Source organism: Arachis ipaensis, chromosome B10, assembly GCF_059453495.1.
Source record: "Arachis ipaensis isolate K30076 ecotype BB chromosome B10, ASM5945349v1, whole genome shotgun sequence".
Taxonomy (NCBI): Eukaryota; Viridiplantae; Streptophyta; class Magnoliopsida; order Fabales; family Fabaceae; genus Arachis; species Arachis ipaensis.
The window spans coordinates 37,955,381-37,966,232 of NC_142435.1; the positions used below are offsets into that span (position 1 = coordinate 37,955,381).

Genomic DNA, 10,852 nt, shown 5'->3' on the forward strand with positions numbered 1-10,852 from the left:
ACCTTAAACTGAAGCTTAAACGTGCTTCTACAAAAGGCCTCACTGGAAGTATCTGGCGTTTAAGCTGCAGTTTAAGCTTAAACTGCAACTTAAACGCCACTCTTGGAAAAAGGTTTCTGGGCCAATAATCTTGCGGTTTAAGTTACTCTTTGAGCACAAACAATAACTTAAACTTACTCTAGTATGAAACCCAATTGAATATCATGGTTTATGGGATTGGGCCTGAAGGATTCATGAGTTTGAAATCTCAATTTATTGAGTCATGTGTCATTATTTGATTATCACTAAGTTGGCTCAATGAATGTTACAGAATTTGGATCAACAGCCTCATCAAGATTATGGATCATAAACCCAAGGCAAAAGGAAAGCAAGGAGAGGCCTCAAAGCCCAAGAAGCACAACTGAAGCTCAATATAGAAAGTGTATAAATAGGATAGAAGTTAAGTTAGAGGGGACTTTTACTTTCACTTTTAGCTAGTTTTCCTTTTCTTTGTAATTGAATTCAGAGCTATGATTCACTAAACCCTCTTTCATTGGGTTAGGGAGCTCTATTGTAATTCAATGAATCAATAATAGTTTATCTTCTTCTTCAATCTTTTCTCTTGAATTTTGTTAGAAAGCTTCTCGATCTAATTCCATTGAGTAGTTGTCTTGGGAAAGAAACTACCCATACTTGGAATCCTTCGGAACCTTGGGAAAGGAATGGAGGATTCATGCTAGAGAAGCTTTCTCACAGTGAATTGGATTGGGGTTTGGATGGATATTGTGACATGTAATCCTACCAAATTGTGGTTCATGAAACTGTGTGGTATAATCAGTGATCAAGCATCATCTCTTCTTATGAACATTTAAACCAAGGGATTGGGAATTTGTTTGTTTTTAGAGAGAATTGGTGAGCCAAGGGATTGGGATCCAATCATATAAGATTGCCAAGCAAAATTCAATGAACGCATTGCTTGAGGAAGAGATAAACGTGTTTTGATTCGGAGATCTCAATATCTCCTATAACCCAATGAATCCCCCATTTCTGATTTCCATCTTCTCTTTACATTCTGCAACTCAATTCATGCAACCACCCCCATTCCCTTTTAATTTCAGCAATTTAGTTTCTGCTCTTTAATTCATTGCAATTTAAGATTCCGCCATTTCAATTTCTTGTCATTTACTTTTCCCGCCAATTTTACATTCCGCAATTCTCATCTCAATCTTGATTCCGCTCAACTAGAACACACTTCTAATCCGAATTGCTCACTCAACCAATCCTTGTGGGATTCGACCTCACTCTATTGTGAGTTTTTACTTGACGATAACCGGTGCACTTGCCGGAAGGAATTTTGCCGATCGTGCAATTTCCTAAATCGTAGCATAACTAGTTTATGTGCATCAAGTTTATGGCGCCGTTGCCGGGGATTGGTTTTCGATTGACAATTCTCAAATTGGAAGCTAACTAGATTGAGCAATTTTCTCTTGCTTTGTTAATTCTGTTCAAGATACTTGTTGAATTTTAATTTCTGCACTTGGTTACATGCTTCCCTTCTTTATGCCTTTAAATTCATGCAACTAACTCACTGACTCACTAACTGTTTGAATTAATTCCTCAATTGATCTAACCATACTCTTCCATTAACCAAGAGTATTTCACTTGTTTGTGTTTGAGCTGTGTTCTTGTATGACAGGTAGGAGAGGAGAGACATCAACTCCTCCATATACCGAACCAGAGAGGACCCTTCATAGACTTAGAAGGGAAGCAAGAGGGAAGAGAGTAGTGGGAGAAGAGGAATCTGAAGGAGAATCTGAGGACAATTTTGAGGAAGCTTTAGATCTCAACATGGATAGAGAAGTTCACAACCATGAGAGAGCTGATGGAAACGATGCCATTCCTGAGAGGAGGGTTCTTAGTTCATACATAAACCCAACCTCTGGGAATTGTGGTAGTAGCATCCAGAAACCACCCATTCAGGCCAACAATTTTGAGCTCAAGCCACAGCTAATATCACTTGTGGAGAATCATTGTTCATTTGGAGGAAGTGCTAATGAAGACCCAAACCAACATCTCACAAAATTCCTGAGAATTTGTGACACTGTGAAGTCCAATGGAGTCCAGGAAGATGCCTATAAACTGCTTTTGTTCCCATTTTCACTTAGGGACAAAGCAGCTAAGTGGCTGGAATCATTCCCAAGGGGGAGTCTAACAACATGGGATGAGGTAGAAAGCAAGTTCCTGGCACGTTTCTACCCTCCACAAAAGGTCAATAGGCTTCGATCTGAGGTTCAGACTTTTAGACAACAAGATGGTGAAACTCTCTACGAGGCATGGGAGAGATTCAAGGACTTGACAAGGAAATGCCCACCAAACATGTTCCATGATTGGGTGCAATTGCACATCTTCTATGATGGGCTCTCTTATGAATCAAGGAAGGCTGTAGACCATTCATCAGGAGGTTCATTGAACAGGAAAAAGACTGTGGAAGAAGCCATTGAAGTGATCGAGACAGTGGCTGAGAATGAGTACTACTATGCATCAGAGAGGCACAACACTAAGGGAGTCATGGAGCTGAACCATGTTGATACAATTCTAGCCCAAAACAAGGTGTTTGCCAAGCAACTAGCAGAGCTTACCAGGCAATTAGAAACAAAGCAAGTGGCTGCAATACACACACAAGATCAAGAGGAAGTAAGCATTGAAGGAGGTGATTGGGATGAGGCTAACTATGTGGGAAACCAACAAAGGCAATCATATGATCCACATTCCAACACTTACAACCCAGGCTGGAGAAACCACCCAAACTTTGGGTGGGGAAACCAACAAACCCAGCCACAAAACCACAAACCTTACAACCACAACCAACATAACAATTCCACATACCAAAACTCCAACCAAAGATCATACCAAGCCACACAAAACACTTACCCCCAACCATCATATCATGGCCAAAATAATCAACATACCCAACCTAATCCGAACCAACAATTTCAAGATCAATTAAACCGGATAGAAGGAATGATGGCAACCATGAGCCAAGACATAATTGAATTGAAAGCTTTTAAGGAAGAAGTAAATTCTAACTTGCAAAACCAAGGAGCTGCCATCCAGAAGCTAGAAAATCAAATTTTGTATTTGACTAAGCAAGCCCCTGGGACAAGCGGTTCTCATGCTGCCAAGGCTATTGCAAGGGAAGAATGTAAGGCCATAACCCTCAGAAGTGGAAAGAATCTAAAGGAGATCTCAAGGGAAACCACAGAGGATGAAGCAAAGGAAAATGTGAAAGACAAAGAACAAGGACAATCTTTTACACCGTCTGCAACAAAAGAAAAAGAAAAAGAGGTCCTGAAGCCTTACACACCTAAAGCACCTTATCCTCAACGTTTGATGAAAAGTGAAAAGGATGGCCAATTCTCCAGGTTCTTGGAGATTTTCAAGAAGCTTCAAATCAACATTCCCTTTGCTGAGGCAATAGAGCAAATGCCACTCTATGCAAAATTCTTAAAAGAATTAATGACCAAGAAGAGAAGCTGGAGAAATGAGGAAACTGTGTTGTTAACTGAAGAATGCAGTGCCATCATTCAGCACAAATTGCCTCAGAAATTGAAGGACCCAGGCAGTTTCCAAATCCCCTGCATCATAGGAGAAGTCATGGTGGAGAAGGCCTTGTGTGACTTAGGGGCCAGCATCAATTTGATGTCGCTAACAATGATGAGAAGAATGAAGATTGAGGAAGCCAAACCAACAAGAATGGCCCTCCAATTGGCAGATCGAACTTTTAAATTCCCTCATGGGATAGTTGAGGATTTGTTGGTGAAAGTGGGAGAATTTATATTTCCTGCTGATTTTGTGGTGTTAGATATGGAGGAAGAAGCCAAAGCTTCAATAATTCTGGGAAGACCCTTCCTAGCTACTGCTGGAGCCATCATAGATGTACAAAAGGGTGAACTCACTCTTAGACTACATGATGAGAAATTGGTGTTTAATGTATTCAAGGCAATGAGCTATCCATCAGAATCACTAAGGGAATGCATGAGGGTTGATGTAGTGGACATTGCAGTACAAGAAACTTTTGAGGAAACAATAAAGGAATTGGCAGAGGAGGAGTTCACCAAGGATATTGAAGTTAGTGATATCAAGGGTGCTGACACAACCATGCTAAGCATGCCAGAGAGAGTGAAAGAAGAAAAGGAAGCACCAAAACCTGAGCTCAAAGCCTTGCCTCCTAATCTCAAGTATGCATACTTGGGTAGTGATGAGAGTCACCCTGTTATCATTAGCTCTGCCCTGAGCCAAGAACAGGAAGAAGAATTGATCAAGGTGCTGCAAACTCATCAAGATGCCATTGGATGGACCCTAGCTGATTTGAAGGGGATAAGTTCATCCATATGCATGCATAAAATCTTGTTAGAAGAGGATGCTAGACCCTCCATTCAAGCTCAGAGAAGATTGAATCCCGTCATGAAAGAAGTGGTACAAAAGGAAGTCAGGAAGTTATGGCAGGCAGGGGTAATCTACCCCATTTCTGATAGCCCATGGGTTAGTCCCATCCATGTAGTTCCTAAGAAAGGTGGCATAACTGTGGTACCAAATGAGAAGAACGAACTCATACCCACAAGAACTGTCACTGGGTGGAGGATGTGCATAGACTACAGGAAGCTCAATGAAGCCACCAGAAAGGATCATTTCCCACTCCCATTCATGGATCAGATGCTTGAAAGGCTTGCCGGACATGCTTACTATTGCTTCTTGGATGGATATTCAGGATACAACCAAATAGTAGTTGATCCGAGTGATCAAGAGAAAACATCATTTGTTTGTCCATATGGAGTTTTTGCTTATAGACGCATGCCCTTTGGATTGTGCAATGCACCTGCCACTTTCCAAAGATGCATGTTGTCCATCTTTTCAGACATGATTGAAAAATTTATTGAGGTCTTCATGGACGATTTTTCTGTGTTTGGGGATTCTTTTCCCAGCTGCCTACACCACCTTGCCTTGGTGCTTAAGAGGTGCCAAGAGACTAACCTAGTATTAAACTGGGAAAAGTGTCATTTCATGGTCACATAAGGAATAGTCCTTGGCCACAAAATCTCTAATAGAGGCATGGAGGTGGACAGAGCTAAGGTGGAAATCATTGAAAAACTACCTCCACCAAGTAATGTCAAGGCAGTTAGGAGTTTTTTGGGACACGCTGGTTTTTACAGAAGGTTTATTAGAGACTTTTCTAAAATAGCCAAACCTTTGAGTAACTTGCTTGTCTCTGATACACCCTTTGTATTTGATAAAAATTGCATGCTAGCCTATGAACTTTTGAAGCAAAAACTTTCCTCTGCACCTATCATTGCCCCACCTGATTGGAACTTACCTTTTGAACTGATGTGTGATGCATCAGACCTTGCTATTGGGGCAGTGTTAGGACAAAGGAAAGACAATTTGGTACATGTGATTTATTATGCCAGTAAAGTCTTGAATGCTAACCAAAGGAATTACACAACCACTGAAAAAGAACTCTTGGCAATAGTCTTTGCATTTGACAAATTTAGATCTTATCTCATTGGATCTAAAGTCATTGTCTTCACTGATCATTCAGCTTTAAAATATTTACTTGCTAAACAAGAATCTAAATCAAGACTTATTAGATGGGTTCTTTTGTTGCAGGAATTTGACATTGAAATCAAAGACAAGAAGGGTGTAGAGAACAAGGTGGTAGATCATTTATCAAGGATACCATGTGAAGAAGGAAGCACACAAAGCACACATATAAATGAGTGCTTTCCTGATGAACAACTCATGGTAATTCACAAAGCACCCTGGTTTGCAGACATAGCAAACTTCAAGGCCACTGGGAGTTTACCTTTGGAATTTAACAAACATCAAAGGAAGAAATTGGTAAATGATGCCAAATACTTCATCTGGGACGAACCATACTTGTTCAAAAAATGTTCCGATGGCATACTCAGAAGATGCATATCCGAGGAAGAAGGAAGGGAAGTTTTATGGGACTGCCATGGCTCCACTTATGGAGGGCACTTTGCAGGAGAAAGAACAGCAGCTAAGGTGTTGCAGTGTGATTTTTATTGGCCCACTATCTTCAAAGATGCAAAAGAATTAGTGAAGCACTGCCATGAATGCCAGAAAGCTGGGAACCTGCCAAGAAGAAATGAAATGCCACAACAATTCATTCTGGAACTTGAATTGTTTGATGTATGGGGGATAGATTTCATGGGACCATTTCCCTCCTCATACTCAAATAATTACATTCTTGTGGCAGTAGACTATGTCTCCAAATGGGTTGAAGCAATAGCAACTCCAACCAATGATAATAAGGTAGTCATGAACTTCCTCAGAAAACACATTTTTTGCCGTTTTGGGGTTCCAAGAGCAATCATCAGTGATGGAGGAAGCCACTTCTGCAACAAACCATTAGAGGCATTGCTTCTAAAATATGGAGTCAAACACAGGGTAGCCACACCATACCATCCACAGACAAGTGGGCAAGCCGAAATATCTAACAGAGAACTCAAAAGGATCCTGGAAAAGACTGTGGGAACTTCAAGGAAGGACTGGTCGATTAAGCTAGATGATGCTCTTTGGGCATATAGGACAGCTTTCAAAACACCAATTGGAATGTCTCCTTACCAACTAGTATATGGAAAAGCTTGCCATCTGCCACTGGAGTTGGAGCACAAGGCATACTGGGCCTTGAAACTTCTGAACTTGGACAACAAAGCCGCTGGAGAAAGAAGGATGTTGCAAATTCAAGAGTTGGAAGAATTCAGAGCGGAAGCTTATGAGAATGCCAAAATTTACAAAGAAAGAGCAAAGAAGAAGCATGACAGCAACATAGCCCCAAGGAAATTTGAAGAAGGGCAAAAAGTATTGCTCTACAATTCTAGGCTGAAGCTATTTCCAGGGAAGCTAAAATCAAGGTGGTCTGGACCATTCCTTGTCACCAAGGTCTCCAATTATGGACAAGTAGAAATCATGGAAGAAAAGTCACAACGAACCTTCATTGTTAACGGTCAAAGACTCAAACATTACTTGGGAGATGTGGAGGAGAAGGACAAAGTTAAATATCACCTCAACTGAGGAAGCTGACCGTCAAGCTAATGACGTTAAAGAAGCGCTTGTTGGGAGGCAACCCAACCTGAGGTAATACCTTGTTGCTGTTTCTTTTATTTGTTTCAATAAAAAGGGTGAAGTAGTTTCTGTGCATTGCAAAGAATTAAGTTTGGTGTTTCACACCAAACAATGAATTCATGGATCAATAATTCAAAGGGGAATGTGTGACTCTAAGTTTGGTGTTCCACCATAAAGATCAACTGAACACAACAACCTTTGAATTATATGAAAGGAATAACTATTCTAAGCAGTCACAGAAATGCTTAAAACCCTTAGTAGCAACATCATTCCAAGATAACTCAAGGATTCAAAGAACAGAGAAGTAAGTGGGAGACTAAGTTTGGTGTTCACACACCAACCTAAGAATCCGATACTTACCCACACATAGTTGAGCTAACCACTCAAGTGCTTGAGAAGCAAGCAACTTCATTACTCTTTGCAGGAAAGGAAACAAGAATCTTAAAGCATGAAGCAACATTTAGGAGAAGAAGGAGAAATCAAATTGTTTCCTGACAACAAAGAGAAAACAAGGAATTTCACAAGGTGGTATTGTTCCTTGATAATTCTTTAAAAAGGGCAAACAAAAGCATGCGTGTTCTGGTTTAAACTGTAAATGTTGAATCTTTCTGGAATGTGGAGTTTTTTTTTTTTTTAGTATGTGTGTTTGTTAATTGCTTTGAATAAAGTGAATGCCTGGATGTTTGGATATAACTTCACCTTCTTAAACAAGTGCGTGCCATGCTTGTTCTGTTTCCAAAAATAAAAGAAAAGTTTGAACAAAAGTAACTTGGCTAAATTAGTGACAAATCAAGTAGAATTAAGTGGTGGTATGCATGCTTGATTGTTTAGTCAGATCACTGGAATTAGAGTGTAGAATTATCATTTTTTATGTAGAAAGTGAAAATTGTCTATGGATCTTGATGAATAAATGTCTTTGGCCATGAAAAAGAAAGAAAAAGAAGAAGAAAAAGCCAAAGGGCAACCAAAAGCAAAAAAATTGAGAAAATAAGCTAGGTACCAATGGTTTGAACTTCTGAGACAAATGCCTGTGGTGTTTATGTATTAAGGATATGCTTGGATGAATAGGTTCTGAGGAGTGTTTCAACACTTGGTAACTTGGGTTAACTAACCCGGGATTATCAACCAAAAGTCCATTATCAAGAGCAACCTAAATACAAAACATTTAGTCACACAAAGAGGTGCTGGGCACCAATGTCTCAAGAAGAAATGTGAACTAAAATGCCTAAAGTGGATATGTGTAGTGCACTGATAAGAAAAAGAAAATGCCAAAGGCTTGTGCAACACATGACACTAAGCAAACAAGGAGCAAAGGAGCTCTAAGAAAAAAGAAAAGAAAACAAAGAAGAGAAAAGTGCCAAAGACATAAGAATAACAAGAGGCCATAGCAATGTTTGATGGATGCAATGAAAAAGTGATAATCCTACCTGATAAGTATGAAAAAGTGATGCTGCAACTTTCTGCATAAAACCCTTCTGATGAACTTCAAATGCTTGCTAATATAGCCAATGTAATTGCTTTCTGTTTCATACTTTCTTCTCAAATAACTCAGGACTTGCTTAGGGACAAGCAAGTATTAAGTTTGGTGTTGTGATGCCAAGGCATCATAGGCTAGTTTCACTAGCATTTTTCTGTTAGTTTTAGTTGTTTTATGCATTTTCTTGAGCTTAAAGTAACCAAAAATGGTTAAATGAAGAACAAAGCAATGAACCATCCAAACAATATGATTTTGATGCATATTCCATGAGTTTTAGTTATAATACTTAAATGCTATGAATGGAAGATTTCTCATGAAATTTTGCAAGACTTTGATGCAATTGTTTGGATGATTTCAGGGAAGAAGAGGCTAAGCAAGGAAGCAACAAAATCAATAAAGGAAGCTTGAATATCACATGTGGAGTTTAAGTTCCAGTTTAAGCCTAAACTGGAGCTTAAACGTCAAAATCATGAAGGATAAGAAATGCTGGAATTGAAGTTTGACCTTAAACTGGAGGTTAAACGCCAGAATGAAAAGCCTCACTAAAGAAGCATTCCACGTTTAACCTCCAGTTTGACCTCAAACTGGAGGTTAAACGCCAGAATGATAATGCCACTCAGGAAGGAGTTCCACGTTTAACCTCCAGTTTGACCTCAAACTGGAGGTTAAACGCCAGAAGTAGGAAGAGTACCAGGGAGCCATTCCACGTTTAAGCTCCAGTTTGACCTCAAACTGGAGCTTAAACGTGTTCGACAGCTTTTCTCCTCCAGGGTTGCTCTCTCCATTTCCACGTTTAACCTCCAGTTTGACCTCAAACTGGAGGTTAAACGTGTTCGACACCTCCAGGGCTACCATTCTAAGCTTCCACGTTTAACCTCCAGTTTGACCTCAAACTGGAGGTTAAACGTGTTCGACCTCCAGTATGCCTCCACCCTTTTCCACGTTTAACCTCCAGTTTAACCTTAAACTGGAGGTTAAACGTGTTCGACCTCCAGGGCTGCCCTTCCTATTTCCACGTTTAAGCTTCAGTTTAACCTTAAACTGAAGCTTAAACGTGTTCGACTACATGACTCTCCAGGGCCACCTTCTTCCATTTCCACGTTTAAGCTTCAGTTTAACCTTAAACTGAAGCTTAAACGTGCTTCTACAAAAGGCCTCACTGGAAGTATCTGGCGTTTAAGCTGCAGTTTAAGCTTAAACTGCAACTTAAACGCCACTCTTGGAAAAAGGTTTCTGGGCCAATAATCTTGCGGTTTAAGTTACTCTTTGAGCACAAACAATAACTTAAACTTACTCTAGTATGAAACCCAATTGAATATCATGGTTTATGGGATTGGGCCTGAAGGATTCATGAGTTTGAAATCTCAATTTATTGAGTCATGTGTCATTATTTGATTATCACTAAGTTGGCTCAATGAATGTTACAGAATTTGGATCAACAGCCTCATCAAGATTATGGATCATAAACCCAAGGCAAAAGGAAAGCAAGGAGAGGCCTCAAAGCCCAAGAAGCACAACTGAAGCTCAATATAGAAAGTGTATAAATAGGATAGAAGTTAAGTTAGAGGGGACTTTTACTTTCACTTTTAGCTAGTTTTCCTTTTCTTTGTAATTGAATTCAGAGCTATGATTCACTAAACCCCCTTTCATTGGGTTAGGGAGCTCTATTGTAATTCAATGAATCAATAATAGTTTATCTTCTTCTTCAATCTTTTCTCTTGAATTTTGTTAGAAAGCTTCTCGATCTAATTCCATTGAGTAGTTGTCTTGGGAAAGAAACTACCCATACTTGGAATCCTTCGGAACCTTGGGAAAGGAATGGAGGATTCATGCTAGAGAAGCTTTCTCACAGTGAATTGGATTGGGGTTTGGATGGATATTGTGACATGTAATCCTACCAAATTGTGGTTCATGAAACTGTGTGGTATAATCAGTGATCAAGCATCATCTCTTCTTATGAACATTTAAACCAAGGGATTGGGAATTTGTTTGTTTTTAGAGAGAATTGGTGAGCCAAGGGATTGGGATCCAATCATATAAGATTGCCAAGCAAAATTCAATGAACGCATTGCTTGAGGAAGAGATAAACGTGTTTTGATTCGGAGATCTCAATATCTCCTATAACCCAATGAATCCCCCATTTCTGATTTCCATCTTCTCTTTACATTCTGCAACTCAATTCATGCAACCACCCCCATTCCCTTTTAATTTCAGCAATTTAGTTTCTGCTCTTTAATTCATTGCAATTTA

At 39.6% G+C, this 10,852-nt stretch overlaps 1 non-coding gene across 1 annotated transcript; it reads right to left on the minus strand.

Moving 5' to 3' along the window:
• Positions 1–2,253: 2,253 nt before the first annotated feature.
• On the minus strand, positions 2,254–2,357 carry LOC148579733 (small nucleolar RNA R71). Its single transcript, XR_015899295.1, has one exon. It is a non-coding gene; the product is annotated as a small nucleolar RNA R71 (small nucleolar RNA).
• Between the last annotated feature and the right edge of the window lie 8,495 nt (positions 2,358–10,852).